Source organism: Rhineura floridana, chromosome 3 (genome assembly GCF_030035675.1).
Source record: "Rhineura floridana isolate rRhiFlo1 chromosome 3, rRhiFlo1.hap2, whole genome shotgun sequence".
NCBI lineage: Eukaryota > Metazoa > Chordata > Lepidosauria > Squamata > Rhineuridae > Rhineura > Rhineura floridana.
The window spans coordinates 219,370,713-219,394,029 of NC_084482.1; the positions used below are offsets into that span (position 1 = coordinate 219,370,713).

The 23,317-nt window shown below is 44.0% G+C and overlaps 1 pseudogene; it reads right to left on the minus strand.

The window, feature by feature from the left end:
* LOC133378999 (zinc finger protein 850-like) overlaps positions 1-22,677 on the minus strand; it is a 44,311-nt pseudogene extending 21,634 nt beyond the window's left edge.
* Between the last annotated feature and the right edge of the window lie 640 nt (positions 22,678-23,317).

Here is a 23,317-nt window from a genome sequence, read left to right on the forward strand (position 1 = left end):
TACAATTGATGAGCCAGACGTGCAGAGATCCACAGACAAAGAACTTGGTTTAAGAGTCCTTTACTTCGGACATTAAGGCATACAAGCATACAAACAGTTTCACTTTCCCTCCACAGAGCTGCTTTCTTCACAGAACACAAAACACTCACAGAAGTCGAAACCCCCACAGAGCTTCTCTTCCCCCACACTAGGCTGGCAGAACTGTCCAGCCTATCTCTCTCTCGGTTGCCTTGGCAGCACCAGGTGTTGGCCTTGACGGTCGTGGCAAGGCCCTGCAAGGCTTTGCCAGCAGCTTAACCCCTGCTCTCCTTTTTTTCCTTGCTAGGCTTGATGGAAACAAAAGGCAGTCCTGCCTATGGGTCAACAGTTCGAAGTCTGACTCTAGGTTACCTAACTTAGCGTTAAAATCCCCACATAAGAGCAACCTTGCATCAGGGAATTGTTGCTCTACTTGTGACAAAGAGTCTGAGAGAGATTCCCAGACACTATGAAGACCCACTGACTTGGCTACCGCCGGGGGGAAATAAACATTAATAACGATAAGTCATCCAATAGAGCGCCCACTCAGCCGCAGCCCCCGGACATAACGGCCGCTAATCAAAATCAAGGGGTGAATCTCCACTGGCAGGTCCACAGAAATTAAAATACTAAGACCACCACTAGGATGACCTTTTGGGTTCATCTTAAGGGTGGGGTGGAATATGCTTTAAAGCCATCGAGAGATGGAGGGTTAATATCAGTCATCCACGTTTCCTGTAAACAGACAATAGTGAATTCACATAAAAAGGAGACCAATTCTGCATCACTATGTTTGTTGGTCCAGCCTGATATATTCCAAAACAGGAACAAAATTTGTCAGGCCAATCAGATCTAGTTCCTTTGTGTAGCTAACACAGCAATTTGTTATGGGATAGGAAGTAGAGGGAGCGGATGGGGAGGTGTCCCTACTTATCAGATCTATTGTACCCCCAAGGTTAAACCCTTCATCTCTCATGTTTGTGGCAAAAGCCACATTCTGAGCGTTCTGAGAGCTGGAAGAGTTCGCCACCACAATTATTAGGGGGGCACCAGAAGAAGAGGCAGGAGGGTTGTAACTTAGCGGAGGGTAATTCAGTCTCCTGGGGAGACAAGTGCTTAGATCCAAGGAGGAGAGAAAAATTATTGCTAGTTCTAGCTCTTGTGGCCCATGGTTGGTGTGGTTCGACTGGGGTAGCAGTAGGGAGGTTAGATGTTACAATATAATTCCTTATATTCCCTTGTACTGCGGGAAGAGCTCCTTTCCCTGTAGTTGGCAGACCTGACTCCTCTCCCCCCCTTTCTCTGTGGGATCACCCTCTATAGAGGGTGTAATTAGTTCCCTCTCATGGATGTTTAAAAGATGAGCTTGTAACTGCTCCAATCTTTGTAGTATTTCTAGCCAGCCACCTAGAGGTAACACTCCCAAAGAGTGGAGCAGGGCCCGTTCATCATTATCAAGTAGGCAGGTTGGCTGACTGTCCCAGGGTTGCCCCAAATGTTGCAGGTCAGGCGGCTTCCCTTGTAAAATTCAGGACTAAGGGACTCCGTTCGATGAGTTTCCCTCTGGGACCTCCAAGTCTATGAGTGGACCCTGAGGCCATAGGGCCTCCTATGTAGAGTACGACTTCTGCTGTGGGAGGAGGTCCACGGGCTTGGCTCTGTTTTCAAAAAGTCGTACAGGCACAATACTCCATTTAAGCAATCGATCCTTCTGGGCCAATATGTGGCATACTATTATGGGTGAAGAGAAAGTAACCACCGCCCTTGCTCTAATATCATCATAGTAAAGGTACTCCACTAATACAATATCTTGTATATGTATATTTAGGGAGGGGAGTTCCTTTAAGATATTGACTAAGTGTTTTTTTTCGTGCAAGCTGTTATATTAAACCCCTAGGTTTAGGGAAGTTAATAAAAGCCAGTTGACTTGGATTTAGTACAAGATTCCATCCTGGCCCTCTAGGAGATTGCATCTGTGGGAGAGACTTCAATCCCTTCTCCTGGAACAAAACTCCCTGCCACGGATCTTGAAAGGGCAAATGGCTAACCTGCATGCCTAAGGGGGACAGGGAGGCTGGAGTCAAGGAAGGAATGGGGGAACAGGGAAAGGGATGTGTCTCCTTTTGGACTGCCATATCTCTCATACAGATGGATTTGGAAGGTAATACGGTCTCTTTCTCCTTAGGCGGAGATGGAACCTTATGCAATAGATCAAACAAGGGATTAAAATTCATTTTGGAACCTCGTCCCGGTTTTTGACTTTTACGGTTTTTACTCTTCTTCAAAGTAGTATCTTGTTTATTTTTCTTGGTCCGACGAAAGTTTTCCTTCGGTGGAGGGGGCTTGATCTCAATAGACAGAGGCACTGTTTGTTTCAAAAACAGAGGGTCAGCTGCAGGTTGAGATTGGTTACTGTTGACTGCATTGTATTTTATTCTGTATTTATATTGTATTTTATTGAATTTCAATGTGTACGTCGCCTAGAGTGGCTTCGGCCAGATAGGCGACACAAAAATTAAATTTTACTTACTTACTTACTAGAATGGAGCTTGACTAAAGTTGTTAAGAGTTGGTTACTTTCAGAAAATCTTTCACCTTCTCCATCTCACCCGCCAGCATAAAGAGCCAGCCCACAAGAGGGGGCCCCACCTCTAGCTGATCGACTTGATCTGTTGAACAAGGAGGGGCTGAGCAGATGTTAGAGGAATTGCCTCTGTTCATGTCCTTTTCATGGAGGGAATTCGACAAAGATACCTTATCCTGGATAAGCTTTTGTTCTGACGAGGGAAGACGAGTTGCTGGTACATTGGATGAGCACTCTCCTGTCCGGACCTTAATGACATCCTGGGACTCCTCGTGCATTGTGGTCTTTAGAGAGCCAGATGATGAGTGGCCTGTTTCTTTGAACTCAAAGTCAAAGCTCTTTGCTAACTCAATTTCATCAGCTAGACTTAAAGAGGGAGATTCTCCCAATTTCCACTGGATATTATCCTTGAGAGAAAAGGACCAGTCAAGGGGGAGGGGATGCTCGTTAACAAAGGACTCCTTAAGGCACTTCTGTGTACGAGTGGCAAAGCAATGTGTAATTTTTAATTTCGTTCCTGTCTTGGAATATATCAGGCTGGGCCAACCAACATAGTGATGCAGAATTGGTCTCCTTTTGACGTGAATTCACTATTGTTTGTTTACAGAATGTGATAACTGGTGGGATTCAAAGGTGTGCTAAACAGGTTTACATTAGAAAATTAAGGTATGCTGACCAAAGGCTTGAAAATTACATCATGCACAAGATACTACATTTTGCCTTCAAATCTGTTCAAACCCAGATTGCAAAATAGTAGTTAAAGATTCAGATTCGCCAGTTTGTGAGGAGTAATGAACCTTAGAAAAAGGCTTAAACTTAAGGTCAAGTTAGGGATTCAAAACTTGCACAAAGCGTATGCGAAAATAAACTTTGAAGAAATGGCTGTACCCAGAGTAATAAATGTAGCAAAGTTCAGCCAGATCTTTGGGGGGGAATGGGTTCACAGTCAGCACAGAGAAACTTTTTTTGCTGAGGCTGCTGCTGAACCCACTTCTTCAGAATCATGTTATCAAATTCTGTAGGTTTGAGATCAAACCATACACATTTGATTCTCATGGAAGACAATGTAGAGGAAGAAGAACCTAAAAAAAAAATTTCTTGGCCTTGTGGTGTATTCTGCATTTGGCCTGCAGAGTTTTAAAAATTATTGCTATCTTTTTAGAGAAATTCTTCAAAGCCCAAATACATAACAAGGAAAACATGCTTAAAAATATAGACGCATGTAGGATAGTAAAATATCTCCCTAAACAAGGGCACTCTCTATCCTGTTATGCCAACGGGTCAGAGGCGGGTCAGAGGAGAAATGATAGAAGTGTATAAAATTATGCATGGCATAGAGAAAGTGGACAGAGAAAAGTTTTTCTCCCTCTCTCATAATACTAGAACTCGTGGACATTCAAAGAAGCTGAATGTTGGAAGATTCAGGACAGACAAAAGGAAGTACTTCTTTACTCAGCGCATAGTTAAACTATGGAATTTGCTCCCACAAGATGCAGTAATGGCCACCAGCTTGGATGGCTTTAAAAGAAGATTAGACAAATTCATGGAGGACAGGGCTATCAATGGCTACTAGCCATGATGGCTGTGCTATACCACCCTAGTCAGAGGCAGCATGCTTCTGAAAACCAGCTGCCAGAAGTCTCAGGAGGGGAGAGCGTTCTTGCATTCAGGTCCTGCTTGCGGGCTTCCCCCAGTCACCTGGTTGGCCACTGTGAGAACAGGATGCTGGACTGGATGGGCCACTGGCCTGATCCACCAGGCTCTTCTTATGTTCTTATGATCCAGGTGATGGTAGTACATTCAACCATGGAAAAGCTGGTCTTTCCCTCTTCCACAAAGGCCCATGGGAAGCTCTAGTTGAACATTATTGTTCTGCGGATAAAGCTTATGAAGTATTGCCAAATATTGGATTGACTCCTGCTATTTGCCTGGCTTATACCAGCTGTCAGGGTCGCTCAGGTACTCCCAGTTGGTAGAATCAGGAACAAGAGAGCCTCACCAATCTGAGAGAAAAGAGAGAAAACAAAAGCTGTTCGCCACTCTGCATAATGAGACATAGAAAACCGCAGGCCATTAACGATGGGCTCAGTAATAGGGTGGTCTTTCCTGCCCTTGGCTGGCACGGCCGCTGTAGGTTCTGGAGGTTGGAGACTTCAATCTTTAGTAGAAATTCCTGCAGATGAGACCAAAGAAGCTCTTCCTATGGCCTCTATGGCTATAAATATCTTACCGGCAACCCAAACGCAAATAAGAAAAATTGTTCTCCAAATCAGGATGGTGTTGGACTATTTGCTCACTACAGATGGAGGAGGCAGAGTAAAAAATCTACTAAATTATGTTATAATGGGATTAAGCTTCCTCATATATATGTAATAGTCCAGTTGGTGTTATGTTGCATTAGACAATGTGAGACAAAGACTACTAAGTCCATCACAAAAAACTATGTTTGAATGATGCACATAGAGGTAAAAATGACAGAGGAGGAGGATCTACAGGAAGTAGATAAAGTAATGCAGGAAATGTCATTAATTGATTATTGAATTTGGCAGCTAGAAACTGCCAGGGCGGGAATATGATGAGGAAAGACTGGACAACTGAGAGGCCATTTTGGCTTCTGCAGCCACCTTGGCCTCAGCATCCATCTTAGGTGCTCACCCATCTCTGCAAAAGTCAAAACCCCTCTGACTCTGCAAAGGAAAAACTGTCAGGCCACCAAAAGAACAGGTGAAGGGAAGTGGAACAGTCTGTGGTTAACCTAAGAGAAGAAGATTGTCAGGGGTCTGAAACTCCCCAGAAAAATCCTGTTGGTAGCCTGGATTCCCCGCATGGATCCTTTGATGCACAGAAAGAGTAGAACTCTGCTTAAAGCTTTTTTCACATTCAATGCATTTATACATCTCTTTTCTTGTATGGATCCTTTGATGTGCCTGAAGGTAGTCATTCTGACGAAAGGTCTTTCAACACTATAAGCAGGTATAAGGTTTGTTCCCTGTATGAGTTCTGTGATGCAAATTAAGTTTGCTACTCCACCTGAAGCTCTTTCCACACTCAAAGCATTGATAAGGTTTGTCTCCTGTGTGAGTTCTTTGATGTGAAGTCAGGGTTCCACTCCGACTGAAGCTCTTTCCACACTCCAAGCATTTAAAATATTTGTCTCCTGTGTGAGTTCTTTGATGCGAAGTAAGGCTGCTACTCCAACTGAAGCTCTTTCCACACTCAAAGCATTGATAAGGTTTGTCTCCTGTGTGAGTTCTTTGATGCGAAGTAAGGGTGCTACTGTGACTGAAGCTCTTTCCACACTCAAAGCATTGATAAGGTTTGTTTCCTGTGTGACATATTTGATGCGAAGTAAGGTTGCTACTCCAACTGAAGCTCTTTCCACACTCCAAGCATGTATAAGGTTTGTCTCCTGTGTGAGTTCTTTGATGCGAAGTAAGGGTGCTACTTTGACTGAAGCTCTTCCCACACTCCAAGCATGTATAAGGTTTGTCTCCTGTGTGAGTTCTTTGATGCGAAGTAAGGTGGCTACTGTGACTGAAGCTCTTCTCACACTTCAAGCATGTATAAGGTTTGTCTCCTGTGTGAGTTCTCTGATGCGAAGTAAGAGTGCTACTCCACCTGAAGCTCTTTCCACACTCCAAACATTGATAAGGTTCGTCTCCTGTGTGAGTTCTTTGATGCGAAGTAAGGGTGCTACTGTGACTGAAGCTCTTCCCACACTCCAAGCATGTATAAGGTTTGTCTCCTGTGTGAGTTCTTTGATGCGAAGTAAGGTGGCTACTGTGACTGAAGCTCTTTCCACACTCCAAGCATGTATAAGGTTTGTCTCCTGTGTGAGTTCTTTGATGCGAGGTAAGGTTCCTACTCTGCCTGAAGCTCTTTCCACACTCCAAGCATTTATAAGGTTTGTCTCCTGTGTGAGTTCTTTGATGCAAAGTAAGGACGCTACTGTGACTGAAGCTCTTTCCACACTCCAAGCATTTATAAGGTTTGTCTCCTGTGTGAGTTCTTTGATGCGAAGTAAGGGTTCCACTCCGACTGAAGCTCTTTCCACACTCCAAGCATGTATAAGGTTTGTGCCCTGTATGAGTTATTTGATGCGAAGTAAGGTGGCTACTTTGACTGAAGCTCTTTCCACACTCCAAGCAGGTATAAGGTTTGTCTCCTGTATGAGTTCTTTTATGTGAAGTAAGGGCGCTACTGTGACTGAAGCTCTTTCCACACTCCAAACATTTATAAGGTTTGTCTCCTGTGTGAGTTCTTTGATGCGAAGTAAGGGCGCTACTGTGACTGAAGCTCTTCCCACACTCCAAGCATGTATAAGGTTTGTCTCCTGTGTGAGTTCTTTGATGCGAAGTAAGGGTGCTACTTTGACTGAAGCTCTTCCCACACTCCAAGCATGTATAAGGTTTGTCTCCTGTGTGAGTTCTTTGATGCGAAGTAATGTGGCTACTGTGACTGAAGCTCTTTCCACACTCCAAGCATTTATAAGGTTTGTCTCCTGTGTGAGTTCTTTGATGCGAAGTAAGGTGGCTACTGTGACTGAAGCTCTTCTCACACTCCAAGTATGTATAAGGTTTGTGCCCTGTATGAGTTCTCTGATGCGAAGTAAGGTGGCTACTGCGACTGAAGCTCTTTCCACACTCCAAACATTTACAAGGTTTGTCTCCTGTGTGAGTTCTTTGATGCGAAGTAAAGTTGCTACTCCAACTGAAGCTCTTTCCACACTCCAAGCATTTATAAGGTTTGTCCCCTGTGTGAGTTTGTCTCTCCTCTTGTCTCTGCTCCATCTTCACTCTTCAGTTTCTGCTCCTGAACCTGCTCCTCAGCTTTTTCTAGTGATACTTCAGATGGTTCTCCCTCAGCCTTGACACCCCACATGTATCCTGATGGAATGAAAAGGAAAGGTGATAAAATGCTGTGGAGACATCCTGTGAATATATTATGATTTGTACTTTGAAAGCTCGAGGCCTCATATGTAGTTAGTTTAGCTTGGTAACAGGTTGTGAAAAGAGACACAGAGAGAGACAATTGTAGCAAAAAACTGATCTCTTGTTTCTCCATTTAAGGTGAAAAACCAAGTATTTATGCACAGCTGGAATTTACAAACCTAGGATGCATCCTGTCTGACAGGAACATCGCCCTTTCCACTGCCAGAGGGCAGCTGGCATCCCATCCTTCCCTCCCAAAATGTTAGCCCCTGTTACCTGCAACACAAGACAGTGCTGGAAGATGAGACCCCAGGTCAGAAGGAACTCATCGAGCTACTGGGGAAGAACAAAGGACAAGTACGAGTAGCGCTGTGACTAATGATGCAGCTGGGTCAAAACCAAAAGGAAGCCCAGAGGCTGATGCGCACAGATGCAAAAGGAGAGTCCAGAGTTGTATGACGTACACAATAGGAACACGGAATGTGAGAAGCATGAACTAGGGAAAGTTAGAAATCGTCAAGCAAGAAATGGAACGCATGAACATTACAATAGTTGGCGTGAGTGAATTAAAATGGATGGGAATGGGACATTTTCAGGCAACTCCAAAATATTTTATGCAGGATATGAGAAATTAAGAAGAAACGGGGTTGCTTAATATTTATTTATTTATTTATTTATTTATTGCATTTGTATACCGCCCCATAGCCGAAACTCTCTGGGCAGTTTACCACAATTAAAAACATTAAAAACAAATACACAAATTTAAAAACACATTTTTAAAAAGCAATTTAAAAACACGTGCTAAAATGCTTGGGAGGAGAGGAAAGTGTTGACCTGCAGCCGAAAAGATAACACTATTGGCGCCAAGCACACATCACCACAATCATTCTGTAATTTGGGGGCCACCACTGAGAAGGCCCTCTCCCTTGTTGACAGACTCCCACCTTCCCTCGGAGGAGGGCCTTGGATGTTTATTTTATTTATTTAGTTAGTTATTATTTTATTTATACCCCAGCCTTCCTCTATGCACTCTATGTGGGGCTGACCTTGAGGTTGGTCCGGAAGCTGCAACTGGTGCAAAAGGCGACAGCGAGACTGCTTACTGGGGCACGGTATCGCCAACATGTCACCCTGCTGCTGAAAGAACTGCACTGGCTGCCCATTTGCTACCGGGCCAAGTTCAAGGTTCTAGTTTTGGTGTACAAAGCCCTGTACAGCTCAGAACCAGGATGCCTGAAAGACCATCTTACCCCTTATATACCCAGCCGATCACTGCGCTCTGCAGGTGAGGGCCTCCTGCAGATACCATCTTATAAGGAGGTCTGTTCTGCACAATATAGGAAACGGACCTTTAGTGTGGCAACATCTACCCTGTGGAATTCCCTCCCTTTGAGTATTAGGCAGGCACCATCTCTGTTATCTTTTCGGCATCTTTTGAAGACTTTCCTCTTTCAACAAGCCTTTTAAGTTGAGACCTGTCCCAGTCTGCATTTGTGTCAGAATTGTTTAATATGTTTTTTAATAATGTTTTTAACCCTTTCTTTAAGTTGTTATTTTAAAAATGTTTTAATGCTGTTTTTGATTTAATGTATTTTAAGTTCTGCTTTTTATGGTGTTTTAAAGTGTTTTAGTGCTTTGTTTGCCGCCCTGGGCTCCTGCTGGGAGGAAGGGCAGGATACAAATACAATCAATCAATCAATAAATGATTTAATTTGTATCCTGCCCTTCCTCCCAGCAGAACTCTTGATTCTCTCTGACTGTTTTGTGTAGTACCATGGAAATTGGGAGAGTTGTTAAGCAAACATTTCTGAGTTCAGGACTATGAATTTTGTACGGTTTTGTTTTTAAAGGAGCTTATGGGAAACATCAGATTGGCATGGGGGTATTTTTGATTTAACTGGCTGGATCATGTGTTAATATCTGCCTGCCTGCTCTCAAATTTGTGGTCAGCAGACATAGTGCCAAGGACAGTGTCAGACCATTCAATGGTTGGTGCCGGAAAGGGAGTAAAAAGGCAGACATTGCTGATCTTCTAACAAAAATATGTACCTTCTCTCAAAGACTTGCTACCGTATGGATTGGCAAATGTATTACACTCTGAAAGCCAAAAGGACACAGAAGGTATCTGGGAAATCAGAGGCCTATGAGCTGTTCTGGGAAAAGTGGTGGAAAATATTATCAAAGGCAGAATTACGAAACATGGAGTGCAACACAACAATCATGGAATATGAGGACATAAGCTTTCATGCATCAGTAAGTCTTTAAAGATCAGGAAGGAGAAAGCAGGAATAAATGAACAGTTCTCCCAATGGAGGGATGTAAAAAGTGCCCCCCTGCCAATCATCAGGATTAGGACCTGTGCTTTCAAACTTGTTTCTAAATGACATGGATGTGGGGTGAGAAGTGAGGTAACCAGCTTTACTATTGATATCAAGTTCAGGGTGATTAAAATAAAGAAGGATTGTGAGGAACTCCAAAAGGAACTCTCCAAGCAGGCTTGGGTATTAAAGAGGAAATGCAATTAAATGTAAGCAAGTGTAAAGTGATGCAGAGAAGAAAAAATCCTAACTGAATTAGTGGTGACTGACAGGAGAGAGACCTCGAGGTCATAGAGGATGCCTCAACTAATATACTGATGTTATAGCTCTGAAATTGGTGGATTCCATCTGAGGAATCATTAAGACGGATTGAAAATAAAACTACCAATATCATAACGCCACGAGAGATTTCAAAACAAAACCTTACAAAACATATAGTCCTGAACTCAGAAACACTTGCTTAACAACCCTCTCAATTTTCATGGCGATACACAAAACAGTCGGAGTTAATCAAGAGTTCAAAGTCTAAAAAGAGAGGAAAAAACCCCAGAGCCCTTTTGGACTTTTTTCTCTGAGTTCTCATAATCTGTTGAAATTCATTAAAAATCAGCCATGTTCACAGAGTACCAGTAATTCTGATACTGACCTTGCCCCATACTCTGACCTTCATCTGCTGCAGTTTAAAAGTTTAAAAAAGGCCTGGGTGGTTTTTAATTAATTTAATAAATTTTGGCTGGGACCCAAAGATAACACGGAGCATGCTCAGTAAGAACCAACTGTCAGAGTTCTAAAAGCCTCACAGCTGCTGGGCTTGCCTAATCAGGGGGCCACACCCACACCAGACTTTGATTTCATGTGAGACAGTCATGGCTTCCCTCAAAGAATCCTGGGAAGTGTAGTTTGTGAAGGGTGCTAAGAGACTCCTATTCCCCTGAGAGAATGGTTAACAGTCAGCCACTCTGATTGAAGGTCTATGAGGGGAACAGGGCGTCTCCTAGCAACTCTCAGCACCCTTCACTAACTACACTGCCCAGGATTCTTTGGGAGAAGCTGTGACTGTCCAAAGTGAAATAAAGGCCTGGTGTGGATGTGGCCAGGGAAAGCTTTGGTTTAAATTTGGGTAGGAGGCTACATGTGTCTGCTGTAGAATAAAAAGGTGGGGGAAAGCCTGAAAAAGAATGATTCTGTTTACAATGTTTTCCTTTTGGAAAGGAAAGGGGCTACCCTTCTGCCCAGTGCCCACCCACCCAATCTCCTCCCCTCCCACTCCCTGCCCCTTCCCTGGGTCAGTGTTAGACTATGACCTGGGAGACCAGGGTTCAGATCCCCACAAAGCCGTGAAGCTGACTGGGTGACATTGGGCCAATCACTGCCTCTTAGCCTCAGAGAAAGACAATGGTGAAATCACCTCTGAATACCGTTTACCATGAAAACCAAAGTAGACAAACCAGCCATGAATGCCGTAGTCTCACATCCTCTCCCCTTGCCTCCCATACCTATTGACTTTCCTCAGTGCCAGAAGACAGGCCAACAAGACCCTCGGTCTCACATATTACACGTAACAAATTCACCTCAACGTCGACCCCCTGTTACTAAATGGGCTCTGGTTCTTAGCCGACAGAAACTTGTTTTTTCCAATTACCCTAAACCCTGGGGTTGTATTGCACTTTATGATCGTAAAATCCATCTTCTGGGAATCCTGGAAACAGTCACTCCAGGTCTTTTTTCCTTGGGAGACATTCTCCGAGTGGAATATCTATACTATAACCATTCCACGGCTCAGACAGTAGTGACTTTTAAATCGCCTGAGAAAACAAGCCAACTATTTAAAAACAGAAGCACCCTTCACCCAAGTGGCACTACAATAGCAAGATATTTCGAAAATTTTGCCCCCCCACAACCATTACTCAGTTGCTCCTCCTTACCATCAAAAAAACCCCTGGACAGTCCCTCTTCATGTACCTGTGGAGAACCTAATAACATTGGATGACGTTATGATATCGCCTCCATCTCCTTGTGTGTTGTGTCCTCCGGCAGCCCCTGAGCAATTACCTATTGATCTTGACTTAAACCTTAGATCAAGGAGTGCTGTTGGTAACAATGGGCTCTATGATGAAGAAATAAAATTATTCGAAGCCTATGCTTCGCTTCCGCCTGCAACTCAAACAGACAAAATTTGGAGACTGCAAAGATTAATTACCCAATTAAAGCAATTGCCGAATGGGGGGCCCCTTAATGAAACCCAGAACCTCCAGCTACTACAGGGGACAGTGCAAATTTCCTCTACCCCGACTCAGTGACCAAGAGGCTCAGAGAGCAACTGCTACAGCCCTTGCTCAACTCTAGCGGAAATTAATCTTCCAGCAATGAAGACAACTGAACCTTTCATAGAGAAAAATCAGGCTCATTTACCTTTAAGGACAACAGCAACATCAAGCTCTTCATCTATCTGGACAGATATGAGATGGCTAAATCCAAACAAGGAAGGCTCTCCGCAAAAAGCCGGCCCTCTTCAAGGCTCTTTCCCAGCTCAGATACCCATATCCAATGTCTGCCACATGGATGCAATTTCAGAAAAAATTGAACCTCTAGTGACTGAAATATCTCCAACCACTAGTCACTCTTGTATCCAGAAAATTTCCACAACCCATCAGCTCATGCGAGGTAATCCTACTAAGCCTTGACTAGAGTCCACCAGTTCAGCTTCCCGGCTGAGATTTCTTACTTGGAATATCGCAGATGGAAGTCTAAGAAAACAGATCCTTCCTTTTCGGACTACCTAAACAAGCACAACGTTATCTTTCTCCAGGAAACTTGGTGTACTGAGACACTAGAACTTGACGGCTTCTCCGTCTATTCGATGGCAGCTACTCCTAGTGACAAAGGCGGCCGCCCCAAAGGTGGCCTGAGTCTGCTGACCGCTACAAACCTTAGAGCCCGTGCCACTTCCTTAGACTACCTGCCAGGCCTCGCAATGTCCTTAGTCCTTAAGTTCCCTTCGATATGCTTGTTATTAATAAATGTTTACCTTCCTCCAACCCGCCAAAGAAGCCGAATTAGCAAAATCTTCCATATATAGATAAGCACACATTGCTCCACCCCCAGGCAAGATGGTGTTAGCGGGTGACTTCAACGCTAGATTAGGCCCTAGTGATGATGCTCTGTATGCTCATTTTCACAAAGTCCCCCTTGCTCCGGATGAACTTCCTTTTCTGCCAACTCGTCATTTTAAAGACCCGGGTTTTAACTATGCTGGTCTCTGCCTCATAAAATCACTTTTTAGACTGAACCTTGTTTTAGGAAATGGATCCGCGAAAGGTGATAATAACGGTGAATTTACCTATCTATCCAGCCTAGGAGCCTCAACAATAGATTTCTTTATTGTATCCATAGACCTCTTCAGTAAAATTTTAAGATGCACGGTCAGTGATCGCCCAGACAGCGATCACCTCCCCCTGACTTTGCTGATAGGCTGTGACTCTTGTATCTCCTGCACCAATCAACCTATAACGTTGGATATGACTCCAGATGTAAGAGCTTTGCGCGTTAGATGGACGCAAAAAGTGGAAAAGAACCTGAAATCCTTACTGTACTCGCATCACTTCCTCCGTTGTCGTGAACAGCTTTTAACGGCTGATCCTGGAGAACCAATGTTAGTTGCATACCAGGAATTCATCGTGGATGTACAAGTCTGCCTGACCTCCCACCTAGCGGCAAAGTCCGCCACTTGTCCTCGAGTCTCCAAATCATGGTTTGATAAGTAGTGTGTTAATTTGAAGAAACTGCTTGTAGAAAAATACAGGGAATATAGATTTTATGATCTGCCAGGTCTTCCAGCTGAGTGCCTTGCTTTAAAAAAGGAATATAAACTTCTAATTAAAAAAAAAAAAACAGCCCAGATTAATCTTTGGCAGTCTCTGATTGCCGCCTCCAGGTCTAGAAACACGTCTGTTTTCTGGAAGCTTGTGTCTGGGGGATGGGTAAATGAGACCACTGCAGTGATTTACCATATCCCGGCAAATACATGGGAGTCATACTTTCGGGATATTTTCTCCTCTTGCCTATCAAGAAGAAAAAGGGCAGAGATACCGCCAACTGAACTACCAACTTGGCCCCCAGTCTCTGTTAGTGAAATAAATTCCCTAATTGCTCGTTTGAAACCGCATAAAGCACCAGGGCCCGATAATATTATTCCAGAAGTAATTAAAGCTAATTCTGAGTGGTGGGCCCCGGTCCTAGCAACCCTTTTCACAAGTACTGACCAAACCCTTGGCATTCCAGAAGATTGGAGCTACGCCACTGTCATCCCAATTTATAAAAAGGGCAGTCGGTCGGATCCAGCTAACTATAGGCCTATTACTCTCCTGAACATCCTGAGTAAGCTATATGCTAGCCACTTACTGACTAAGCTTCAGTCTTGGATGGAACAGGAAAATATCTTGGAGGAGGAACAAGCTGTCTTTGTGCTACAACATCTCATAGAAAAATACTCTGCCAAGCCAGGAGGATCCCTTTATGACGCCTTCATCGACTTTAAGGCGGCATTCGACTCCATCTAGGCTTCTCTCCCCAAAATATTTTAGCCTCCAGACCATCTAAGGATCTGGCGGATATTACGCAGAGAATCTTTGATATGGAATTCCAACACCTTTTATCTCTTATCGACTATAATTTTGTTTTTAATCCACTTTTAAAGCCTTTGTCCCTGGCGCAGTATTTAATCTCTCTCCATACTCCTAGGCTCAGAAAGGCATTCGCACTGGCCAAATATAATGTTCTTCCATCTGCTCTCTTAGAGGGAAGGTACCGTAAAACTCCCCTTGCTGAACATTATTGCCCATGCGATACAGGGGCTATTGAGACTGCAAACCATGTTTTACTAGAATGTATATTTTATAATGATCTCCACAGACGATTTATTACCCCTCTTCTTCAGAATTTGCCGGGTAAGGACATAACTTCCTATGTGCATTATTTTTTTGCAGACACAGATTCTTGTAATACATATAAGGTCGCAAATTTTTTTGCTGCAGCAATTGACTTACGCAAAGTACTTATAAGCCAGGGACCGCCGCACCTTGCAGCATCTGCCTAAATATCTTGTATATGCATACTTTTAGTGGCTACTGTATAGTTAACCCTGTTTTGTAATACCTATGTCTGTCTGTATGATATATCTTTCTGGTCATTGACCGTAATAAACTTACTATTACTATTCAGAGCCCTTTTGGACTTTTCTCTGCCAGAGTTCTCATAATCTGTTGAAATTCATTAAAAATCGGCCATGTTCACAGAGTACCTGTAATCCTAATACTGACCTTGCCCCATACTCTGACCTTCATCTACTGCAGTTTAAAAGTTAAAAAAAAAGCTTGGCTGATCTTTAATTAATTTAAGACATTTTGTCTGGAAGCCTATGATAACGCGGGGCATGCTCAGTAAGGACCAACTGTCAGTGTTCTAAAAGCCTCACAGCTGCCGGGCTTGGCTAATAAGAGGGCCACACCCACACCAGACTTGATTTCACTTGAGACAGTCATAGCTTCCCTCAGAGAATCCTGGGAAGTGTAGTTTGTGAAGGGTACTGAGAGGAGACTCCTGTTCCACTGAGAGAGCTGTAGCGGCCAGAGTGGTTGAACAGTCAGCCACTCAGATTGAAGGTCTGTGAGAGGAACAGGGCGTCTCCTAGCAACTCTCAGCACCCTTCACTAACTACACTTCCCAGGATTCTTTGAGAGAAGCCATGATTGGCTTTGAGCCATGCCTTTGAGAGAAGCCATGATAAATTCTTTTAAATTGTTTTTAAAAGATGTGTTTTTAAATTTGTATATTTGTTTTTCATGTTTTTAGTTATTGTAAACCACCCAGAGAGCTTTGGCTATGGGGCGGTATATAAATACACTAAATAAATAGATAAATAGATAACGATTGTCCAAAATGTAATAGAGGCCTGGTGTGGATGTCACCAGGGACAGCTTGGTTTTAAATTTGGGTGGGAGGTAGGGTTGCCAGGTTCAGGGCCTGAGACTGATCCTGTATCTTTAGGAGAAGAGAAAGTCAGCCAAGTGCAGGTGTTTTTGCAACACTGGAATGGGAAAAACCACAAGGTAGAATTCTCCCTTCCCCAAGCACAACTTTGAAAGATACAGAAGACATCTTGGTTGCCAGGCTCAGCCTGGTCAGTTTTACCTATCCTAATCATGATTGCATAGGAGTATATCCGATTCAACTCAAATCATACAAATGATCAGACCTACCTTTTCCCTCCTTCCCCTTTCCTCTCCCTTTCTCCTCCCCTGCCCTCTTCCTTCTGCCTCCTCCCCTGTCCACTTCAGGCTTCCCTCCCCATGGTCAGTTTTACCTGTCCTACGCATGACTGCACGGGAGTAAATCCCACTGAACTCAATAAACATGTAAATGACCACATCTGTCCTTCTTCTACCCTCCCCCTCCTGCCTGCTCCTATCCCCTGTGGTCAGTTTCACCTATCCTAAGCATGATTGCCGTGTGTGTGTGTGTGTGTGTGTGTGTGTGTGTGTGTGTGTGTGTGTGTGTGTGTGTGTGTGTGTGTGTGTGTGTGTGTGTGTGTGTGTGTGTGTGTGTGTGTGTGTGTGTGTGTGTGTGTGTGTGTGTGTGTGTGTGTGTGTGTGTGTGTGTGTAAATCCCACTTAACTCAATAAGCATGCAAAAGATCAATCCATTCTCAGCAAACTTGCGCAGGATCCCATTTCTTACCTCCCGGATTAAAAAGCAAGGAAATTGACTAATACGCAAAAAAACCTTGCAGTTTAAGAATGTACCTATAGCCCACAGATATTTCTACCAAACTTTTAAAAGCAGGGAAATTGGGCAGCTATAGTGAATGCACCAGGGGAGCAGGAGACCTGAACTCCTCTCTGAGATATTGTACTGCCTTACAAAGTTGTCAAAATGCAAACACCATTTGGGTTGGTCTTTCACAGTCCAATCCACTTGCTGTGTAGCTTGGAAGAATTTGGTAACATGTGCCTCTGAGCATATGGTGAATGGTGGCAACACCTGTAATCAGCCCAAATAACAGAAAGAAGATATGTCCTGTGCTGATTTTGTTTTAGCCTGTACGAAGCAACATTATTAAGACAGTTGATATAGTTGAGATGGTCACTTTAAATATGTCTGATTTACTTTGCAATTTTAGTGAAGTTTCCTAAAGGAAATCATTTTCTTTTGCTTTTGTTTCTATGAATATGTGAAGTACAGCAACACTTTGCAAAATTTATACTAAAAAAACTCCAAACATAATTGTGGAATAATGGCACTGACGTCTGCAAAATAGTCTCCAGTGAACCTCAGAAGTATCTCAATTTGCACAAGATAAAACAGTGGGAGGTGAAATATATTCTAGCAAAATTCTAGACGTGCTCTATGTTTTTAATTGATCATGAACACCTTGCCTTAAATAAAGTGGTTTAAACATAGCAGGCTGAAAACATGCATCCTCTTTTTTCCAACAATTAGAGTCATTGCTAAAGTAGCGGCATATTGTGATCAGTCTGATCAAACTGCAGTTTCAGATTCAACTGTTAATGCACCCAAAATAGAAACAGAAGATAACTTCCAATATAAAACACAAAAGGTTGTCTTCACCATCACATGACAATGACCAATAAAAAGGCTCTGAAATTAATAAAAATACATTTGACACAGATTTCTAGGATGAATAAGGAGGGGGGAAATTTTCTGGTTTAGATTCTCTGTAGAAACATTAGTAACACAGGAAAGAAGCAAAGTAAGAAGAACACCAACAAACATACAAAAATATAATTATCCATCTTTGGAGATGGCAGGTGTTGCCACCACTCACCATATGCTCAGAGGCGCATGTTACCAAATTCTTCCAAACTACACAGCAAGTGGATTAGACTGTGAAAGACCAACCAAAATGGTGTTTGCATTTTGACAACTTTGTAGGGCAGTCCAGTATCTCAGAGAGGAGGTCAGGTCTCCTGCTCCCCTGGTGCATTCACTATAGCTGCCCAATTTCCCTACTTTTTAAAGTTTGGTAGAAATATCTGTGGGCTATAGGTACATTCTTAAACTGCAAGTTTTCTGCGTATTAGTGAATACACATCTAAGTCGTGATCCTACTTGGAATGCTGTCTACAGTTCTGCTCGCGTGACCACATAAATAGTATTCTAGAGGTGGAAAAGGTAGAGAAATGGGCAACCAAAATGATCAAGGGTCGCAACATTTCAGAATTTTTGCTGTAGAAAAAAAGCTTAGAGGACCCACAATAGAAGTGTAAGATCACACAGACCTTTAAAGCACATGCAACACAAATGTAAAGCACACGGCTTCCCCCAATGAATCCTGGAGAATAGTTTTTCCTCACTGTGCTACATTCCCAGCGCCCTTAATAAACTACAACTCCCAGGACTCTTTGGAGGAAGCCACATGCTTTCAATGTACACTGTGGATGTGCCATAAAGGGGTGTGGTGTGGAGAATCATGGATAACACCCTCTGATTTAGTAGGGAATTTACACCTGGTGTAGGAAGAGGGAGCGGGAAGAAGCGCCCACCAATTTGCACCCATTTCAGGAAAAATGTCACTCGCTAAACAGTTTGTATGCCGGGCTACCCTAAAACAAGGAGGGCAAGGCCACATTTCTGCTTTCCTGAATTAAACAGTGACTCCACCATCAAGAATAACAGTAAATATATGCAACCAAAATAATCAGGCTTCTGATATTATCATAAATGCATAGAAGTTGTATAATCATAAAAATAAGTAACTGGGGGTGCCCATCCCAAGATCTGCTCTGGGCCAGGACAAATCATACACCCCAAGAAAGGGGAGGATGTCCTCTACAAGATGCCACTGCATCCTGCCTGGCCCAGAGCTTCTGCTGGGCGCAGGGCACGGATGATAGCATCTATGCACAACCAAAATGGACAAAAAGAGGCAGAGAGAAATAAGGAACTGGGGATGCCCACCCCAAAATCTGCTCTGGCCAGGATGCATCATACACCCCTGGAAAGGGAAATGTGTCCTATATAACATACCAGTGTGTCCCACCTGGCCCAGAGCTTCTCTTTGGCGCAGGGCACGAATAAGGACATCTACAGAAAACCAAAATGGACAAAAACACTCAGGAAAAAATATGTAACTGAGGGTGTCCACCCCAAGATCTGCTCTGGGCCAGGACGAATCATACACCTCAAGAAAGGGGAGGATGTCCTCTACAAGATGCCAGTGCATCCTGCCTGGCCCAGAGCTTCTGCTGGGCACAGTGCACGAATAATAGCATCTATGCACAACCAAAATGGACAAAAAGAGGCAGAGAGAAATAAGGAAGTGGGGATGCCCACCCCAAAATCTGCTCTGGCCAGGATGCATCATACACCCCTGGAAAGGGAAGGGTGTCCTCTATAACATACCAGTGTGTCCCACCTGGCCCAGAGCTTCTCTTTGGCGCAGGGCATGAATAAGGACATCTACAGAAAACCAAAATGGACAAAAACACTCAAGAAAAAATATGTAACTGACGGTGCCCACCCCAAAATCTGCTCTGGGCCAGGACGAATCATACACCTCAGGAAAGGGGAGGGCGTCCCCTATAACATACTAGTGTGTCCCACCTGGCCCAGAGCTTCTGTTGGGTGCACGACACGAATAATGGCATCTATGGAAAACCAAACTAGACAAAAACACTGAGGAAAAAATAAGTAACTGGGAGAGCCCACCCCAAAATCTCCTCTGGGCCAGGACAAATCATACACCCCATGAAAGGGAGAGTGTCCTCTATAACATATCAGTGCATCCCACCTAGCCCAGAGCTTCTGTTGGACACAGGGCATGAATAATGGCATCTATGCCAAACAAAAATGGACAAAAACATGCAGAAAAAAATAAGTAACTGTGGTGCCCACCCCAACATCTGTTCTGGGCCAGGACAAATCATATACCCCAGGATAGGGGAGGGTGTATTCTATGAGATGCCCATCTTTCCCAGCTAAAATAATGAAGAGTCAATAGGGGACAAGATGTAATTTGCAGTGACCAAAATCTGCTGTAGGCTATGAAAAATCATTCACTTGAGCAAAGTGGATATTGTCCTCTGTGAGATGCCACTGCCTGGAATGGTTTTTCTTGTGGGCCCCCAGTTACTTATTTTTTTCAGTGAGTTTTTGTCTATTTTGGTTTTCTGTAGATGCCCTTATTCGTGCCCTGCACCCAGGAGAAGCTCTGGGCTAGGCAGGACACACTGGTATGTTATAGAGGACACCCTCCCCTTTCTTGGGGTGTATGATTTGTCCTAGCCCAGAGCACACTTTGGGGTGGGCACCCCCAGTTACTTATTTTTTCCTTCATGTTTTTGTCTATCTTGGTTTTGAGTAGATGCCCTCATCCGTGCCCTGCACCCAGTCGAAGCTCTGGGCTGGATGGCATGCATTGGTATCTCCTAGAGGACACCCTCCCCTTTCCTGGGGTATATGATTTCTCCTGGCCCACAACAGATGTTTGGGTGGGCACCCCTAGTTACTTATTTTTTCCTCCATGTGTTTGTCTATTTTGGTTTATGTAGATGCCCTCATCCGTGCCCTATGCGCAACAGATCTGCACCAGATGGGACGCACTGGAATCTCATAGATGACACCCTCCCCATTCCTGGGGTACATGATTTGTCCTGGCCCAGAGCTGATCGCAGGGTGGGCACCCCCGGTTACTTATATTTTCTTTCGTGTTTTTGTCTATCTTGGTTTTGTAGCTCCACCGAGAGTATCTGGGTTAAAATTAATGGGGCAAGTAATAAAAGGAATGTGGTGCTTGGGTGGTTGACGGTCATCCATGGCCGAGTAAGATTGTCTTCCAAGTTAATTTGGTTGGAAGACGCCTGTGCGTGAATTTGTTTTATGTAGGGAGTTCGGCACATGACGATCAACACACAATCTTGACAGAAAAAGGCTTTGATGCAATGGCATGGATACCATGACAACTGGAAGTCCTCTATCTGCTGCAGCCTTCATCTACCTTCACAGCCGTTCATACCTTCACACACATTGTTATAATCCGCCTGTTCTGCCATTGAGGACATTCTTGGATCGTTCTTTGTCTGGTTCCTCTCCCTTGACCTTACTGCCATGGGTGACCCTGCTGGGAGCACATGACTCCCGACAGCATTGCTCACAGGGTTCATTGGAACATGCAAGCCCACTCACCACTACAAAGTGACAATCCTGCGAGGGGAGTGGTGCTTGGAGTCTACTACTGACCACCCAATCAAAGACGAAGATGAAAAAGTAACTTTTGAAAAGCAAATTGCCAATGTTTTCAGGAGACATGATGTAGTACTAATGGGGGATTTCAATTATCCCGATATCTGCTGGGAGACAAATTCTGCCAAACACGGCCCCTCCAAGAAATTTCTGACTTGTGTTTGAGATAACTTTCTCCTACAGAAAGTGGAGGAAGCAACCAGAGGATCAGCTATCCTGGACTTGATTCCAACCAATAGAGATGATTTGGTGGATGAAGTGGCAGTTATGGGAACTCTGGGGGAAAGTGACCACACCATACTTGAATTCTTGATTTTAATAGAAGCAAAAGCTGAGAGTAGCCATACATGTACCCTGGATTTCAGGAAAGCTGATTTTAATAAACTCAGAACAATTGTAAGTACGGTTCCATAGCATGCAAGCCTAATGAGAAAAGGAGTCCAAGATGGGTGGGAGTTTCTAAAAAAGGAAATTCTAAAAGCGCAATGGCAAGCAATTCCAACAAGGAAAAAAGGGGGGAAACAGCAGAAGAAGTCAATGTGGCTTTACAAAAAGCTTAGTGAGGACCTGAAAACAAAAAAGGACACATACAGGAAGTGGAAAGAAGGCCAGGCCACAAAGGAAGAGTACAGGCAGGTCTCACGGAATTGCAGGGATGGCGTCAGGAAGGCTAAAGCTGAGAATGAGCTGAGGCTTCCCAGCGATGCTAAAAGCAACAAAAAAGCTTTCCTCAGGTATGTGCATAGAAAAAGACAAAAGAAAAGTAATGGTGGCACAGCTACTCCATGAGGATGGCAAAATGGCAACAGATGACCAAGAAAAGGCAGAAGTGCTCAATTCCTACTTTGGCTCAGTCTTCTCCCGATTTTGGTGTGGGCACCCCCAGTTACTTATTTTTTATGATTTTATGACATCATTAGGCATTTATGATAATATCAGAAGCCTGATGATTTTGATTGCATAAATGTATCGTTATTCTTGACAGGGAGAGTGCCCCGATCACAGTGACATATCAGACAGGGAACCCCAACATATATTTTGGGGTTCATCAGAGACATGTTAACTTTGGCTTGAAGTTGCTGTAGCTGTCAACTTTTCTTTTTTAGTGTTTTGAACTTTCAAGCAAATAAGGAACTGGGAACCAAATTCAGCGGCGTGATATGCCCAGAGGAATGCTTTGATCTGAACCAACAAAACCAGCACAGCTCAGGGGAGAGGCAGGCCTTGGGCCGCAGAGCTTGGAAAAGTTACTGTTTTGAACTACAACTCCCATCAGCCCAATCCAGTGGCCATGCTGGCTGGGGCTGATGGGAGTCGTGGTTCAAAAAAGTAACTTTTCCAAGCTCTGGCTTGGGGCAGAGCTGCATCCTCCCATCTGGAGGGTCTGCGGGGAGGGGGCCCTTCAGGGGGGCTCTCCCTCAAGGGGGCTCTCCCTCTCCCACCCTCCCCCTCCGCCCCCCATTGCGTACCTTTGTTTCGAGGCTCCCTCCCCCCACGCAACCCCGCTCTCCGACATCGCTGCGCGCATGAAGAGGCCTCTGGCGTCTCCACTCTGCATTTCTTGCAGAGAGGCGGAGCAGGAAAGGGAAGTCCCTCCTTCGCGCTCTTTCCTTCGTTAACCCTTTAAAGAGCAAAGTGGCTGAAGCTCCTCGGCTGCTTCGCAGGGAGGGAGAGAGGAGGCGGGAAGCCCCTTTCTGGCCGGTGACCCTTCTGCGTATTAAAAATAAAAATGCTATGCACATTTTTTAAAAAGGGCTTCGAGGGAACAGCTTAGGCTAGCCTACACCCTCTTTCCTTTACCTGTTAGATTTTCCTGTGCAGGGACTTTTTGTGTTGACTTGTGATTCCATCAGAAAGTGGCAGCCTGTGGGAAAAGGGGCACTCATACATCTTGCAAATGCAGTTCCATGTTCTCCCGTGTTCAGAATTTCAGCCTCCTTTTCAAAACCAATTAAAATTAAGTGTTCCATATTTAAAATGGTTTTCAGGTTGATGGTGTATGATGTTGGTATAACATGCATTTTTACTTGTTTGGCTATATTGTAAGCTGCTTGGACATAGTGTACTTAGACTTTCAAAAAGCGTTTGACAAGGTACCTCACCAAAGGCTTCTGAGGAAGCTTAGCAGTCATAGAATAAGAGGAGAGGTCCTCTTGTGGATAAGGAATTGGTTAAGAAGCAGAAAGCAGAGAGTAGGAATCAACGGA